Raw genomic sequence first — 3,168 nt, forward strand, 5'->3', positions numbered from 1 at the left:
AGTCCCTATCTCTGTGTCACCCTGCCATGGGCTGGGGTCAGACTGCACAATCTGAGCAGACCCCATTCGCTGCTTGTATATATTTTTCTAAATATAAAAGGGAAGGGGGGACGTGAGGTACAGAGGTGGAGTGTGTGAGACGTGCAGTTTTTGGGGGAACAATGGGTACAGGTAACCAAGGGAACAGATGTGAGTTATTGATGAGAGCTGACGGGAAGGGGGTAGGCTGTTTACAGTAACTAAGGGGAAGGAAGAAAAAGAAAGTTGAGTTTGAGAACAAAGGATAAGGAAGTTAATAGGCTAAACCCTTTGAAGACAAACTCAGAAAGATTTATTGTATCGTATATGAATAATATTCCATTGTCTGAATGTATCACCGTTTACCTATCCATTCACCTCCTAAAGGGCATCTTGGTTGCTTCCAGGTTTTGACATTATGAATAAAGCTGCTAAAAGCATCCACATGTAGGTTTTTGTGTGGATATGTTTTCAAGGTACCTCATTCTTAGAAGGTATGAGGCAAAGAGGGAGATCAAGGATTTTTCATACATTGTAAAATAAATAGGAGATGATTCCATGACTTATGATAGCTTTTTCTGGGATCTTGAGACCAGAATCACTTTTTAAAATTGGCAATAGAAAAAATGACACAGGGTTTCCTCCTCTGAAAGGCTTTCTTTCCTTGACCATCCTTCCTTCCATTCCAGCTCCAGAAACTTCCAGACCTTTCTCAAGTCAGGGTCATGGCTTCTGACTGTTCTCATGGTTCTTCCACTGTCTTCCACACCAGATTGCGAGGACTTGAGGACAGGGAACTGCATCTTACTCATTTTTGTGTCCTCAGATCCTAGCAATTGTTCAAAAAAGTTTAACGGATATATGCAGGCAAAAAGGAATTTTGTCTTTCCCTTACTCTAGAAGCTAAACCTAAATTTACATCTGTATCTATAGCTGACTCAGTTTGTCTTTTGGTAACTCTGCTCCATTGTTCAAAGGACTTTTAAGAACACATTCATTTTTACTAATGCTTTGTGAGGCTGAAGGTGTTGTTATTCCTACTGGGATGCAAATTCCAAGGTCAACAGAGCAAGTCTCCAAGCCAAGAATAGAACCTGGTTCTTTTGCTCAAACCAATGCCCTCTCTTATCAGTATCATCTCAGTTTTCTGTAGCATTGATACTGATGAAGGGTGTCCAGGGTCTTGGCGTCTCAAACAAATAATTGGACAAAACACACAAACAAAGAAAGAATGAAGCAACAAAAGCAGAGATTTACTGAAAACAAAAGTTCACTCCACAGGGTGGGAGTGGGCCTGAGCATAGGGGCCCAAGAGCCCCGTTACAGAATTTTGGGGCGTTTAAATACTCTCTAGAGGTTTTCACTGGTGTACACTCTATGTAAATGAGGAGAATGTAGTAAAGTTGCAAAGTCATTTAGTTGGTGTAAGCCCTATGTAAATGGAGAGGTTATTTCCTGTCATAGCTGAAGTGTTTCCATTTGATTTAGTTCTAGGAAGTCAGTGTGAATCGGCTTTATGTTCCCTCCCTCCAGACCCTATTCTGCCTCAGCATCACTCTAGACCATTAAGTTGTTGCTAATGTCAGGGAGGGATAGGCTTCAGCCAACAGCATAGCTATTCTACAGCATGCCAGCCATTACTGTAGGTTAATTGCAGCCAAAAAGATGAATTGGCCAGCCTTGCTCCACATGGCATCATGAGGTTCAGGGGAAGAGGGACTCAGAGCCTGCTACCTTCCCCGAGCCCAGCCTGGTCCATTTCCTTTCCCAGAGTTCAGTAGAGTGGTTAGGAGCTGGGTGCTGTCCATGAGTTACCTTGTTTTATCCTCACAGCAGCCGAGGTGCTGCTATTATCCCTGTTTTACAGTAATGAAGCCAAGGATCAAAGAAGTTTGTTGGTTTGTCCAAGATCATCCGTCTTGTAAATAACAAAAACAAGATTTTACCTAGATCTAACAAACTCCAAGCCACGTATATTAGCATGGCTTACAACAGTAGAAATATATTATCTTACAGTTCTAGAGGCTAGAAGTCTAAAATCAAGGTGTCTACAGGGTCATGTTCTTCCAAAGCCTCTAGAGAAGGATCCGTCCTTGCCTATTTTAGCTTTTGGTGGTTGCCGGCAGGCCTTGGTGCTCCTTGGCTTACAGACAGATACAGCACTCCCTCTCTGCCTCCATCTTGGTGTGGCCTTCTCCCCTGTGTGTCTGTATCTCTGTGTCCACATTTCCCTCTTCTTATATGGACACCAATCATACTGGATTTAGGAAACATCCCAATCCAGTACGACCTCATCTTAACTTCATTACATAGGCAAAGGCTCTATTTTCTTTTTCTTTTTTTTTTCTCTTACCCAAAAATTGTCGCACTCCTAGGAACAGAGAGGCCATTCTGGGCGGGTGTGTCGTGCATTAGGAGAGCCTTTCTCTGCCTCCCTGAAAACACGCCAAGCACACACTGGACCCGTGTGGTTAAGCAGAGCTGAGAGACCATGGCTATGCCCCATGCGTGGACCACCTACTGAAGTTGCCCAGGGTAGCAGTGCAGCCCCGGGCTGAGGTGTAGCAGTCATCGATACCACAAAGGCTCGATTTTCAAATATGCTCACATACATAGGTTCCAGAAGGTAATACCTGAATACATCTTTTAGGGGGAGACAATTGAACCTATAGCACCATATTTTCCCTATTATATTTGCTGCTTCAGATGAAAGATCACTGAAACATCAAATTCTTCACTCTCAGACATTATTTGTTCTCAGTTTTGCTTGAAGACACTATTGTGTGGTGGACAGAAACAAGCCTAGTTCTTGAGCTGTGGGCTGTAGCTCAGCTCTGCTAATCACTGGAAGGGACTACTCTCATTTGCTCCCCCAGGGCCTCAGTTTCCTCGTAAGTAATATATAGAAGTTACACTAGATGGGTGATAAGGTCTTTTTCCAGCCCTAGATACTGATGTGATGGACTGCAAAGACTCTAAAGACAAAATCATACAGCACCTCTCTCTGTCCAAATTACAGATATTTTAACCCCATTTGATAATATTTACTTAGCACTAGATATCCATCTCTAATTATATTGCTTTTTTGACTCCTCAGTGACAGTGATCACACCTGGCGCCTAGTGTGGGCTGAAGAAATGCTTGTTAAAT

At 42.9% G+C, this 3,168-nt stretch overlaps 1 non-coding gene across 1 annotated transcript; it reads right to left on the minus strand.

The window, feature by feature from the left end:
- Positions 1 to 2,376: 2,376 nt before the first annotated feature.
- Positions 2,377 to 2,509, minus strand: LOC115831617. Its single transcript, XR_004027141.1, has one exon. It is a non-coding gene; the product is annotated as a small nucleolar RNA SNORA64/SNORA10 family (small nucleolar RNA).
- Positions 2,510 to 3,168: the final 659 nt, after the last annotated feature.

The sequence above is a fragment of the Nomascus leucogenys genome, chromosome 19 (assembly GCF_006542625.1).
Source record: "Nomascus leucogenys isolate Asia chromosome 19, Asia_NLE_v1, whole genome shotgun sequence".
Classification (NCBI taxonomy): Eukaryota; Metazoa; Chordata; class Mammalia; order Primates; family Hylobatidae; genus Nomascus; species Nomascus leucogenys.